Consider the following 922-nt stretch of genomic DNA (forward strand, 5'->3'; position numbering starts at 1 on the left):
AAAAAATACAAGTAATAGGCGTGTTACAAGATACAACTAAAATAAGATGATCTCCCAGCCGATCACTGAATAAGCTTCACACCGCCTTCCTAAATGCATCGCTGCAGTGGTGGGATTGACGAGTAAGAGGGTGTACTGGCCTCACCACCTTCCTAAATGCATCGCTGCATTAACGAGCAAATAGGCTGAGAAACACTCTCAGCAGGCAAGCTGAGAAGCACTCTCAGCAAGCAAAATGGCCCATGAGCAGCCCAAAAATTGCCTTCCATCATCGACCCCTTGTGAAGAACAAAGGGACGACGGGAAGAATTTTGCAGGAAAGAACTTCGCTGCTGGCCAGAAAATATTTCCTATACCTCCCATACCAAAGGTGACATCAAAGTAAGTATAAGGCGGACAGACTAAGCAGTCCATTTTCGGATCAGATTGATCGTCAGAATGCCAAGAAATGGCAGCAAATTGGTTTCGAATAAGAAAATGAGGAGATGAAGATAGAGGATGAAAAATGTGAAACATTTATAGGGGGGTGAAGATGAAGAGACAGAATATGAACAGTCACATTTCTGTCTAAATAGACGGAATTAAATGGCCCTAAGTTTTGAGAACAGTAGTGGGAATCTCAAAAGGGAGTAAACAAAATTCTTAGTGCAAAGCAGTTAAATGCTTAAAGAATTGATGATTAGAAAGTAAACATCAAATAAATGCACAAGAAATTAGTGTTCATTAATAAGGAACAAAATTACAAAAAGAGGACATTGTATGTCTTAATTACATTCCCCCCATATGTAACGAATTCGTTCCCTAAGTTTTTCCCAATCCTCGTCCTGTCGGGAGGTAGTGATGTTCAATTCAGCTGCAACGTCATCATCATCAACCTCCAGCTTCTTGTACTGTTCGACCAAGGATTTAGTTCGCTCAATTC

Source organism: Olea europaea, chromosome 18 (genome assembly GCF_002742605.1).
Source record: "Olea europaea var. sylvestris chromosome 18, O_europaea_v1, whole genome shotgun sequence".
In the NCBI taxonomy this organism is placed as follows: domain Eukaryota; kingdom Viridiplantae; phylum Streptophyta; class Magnoliopsida; order Lamiales; family Oleaceae; genus Olea; species Olea europaea.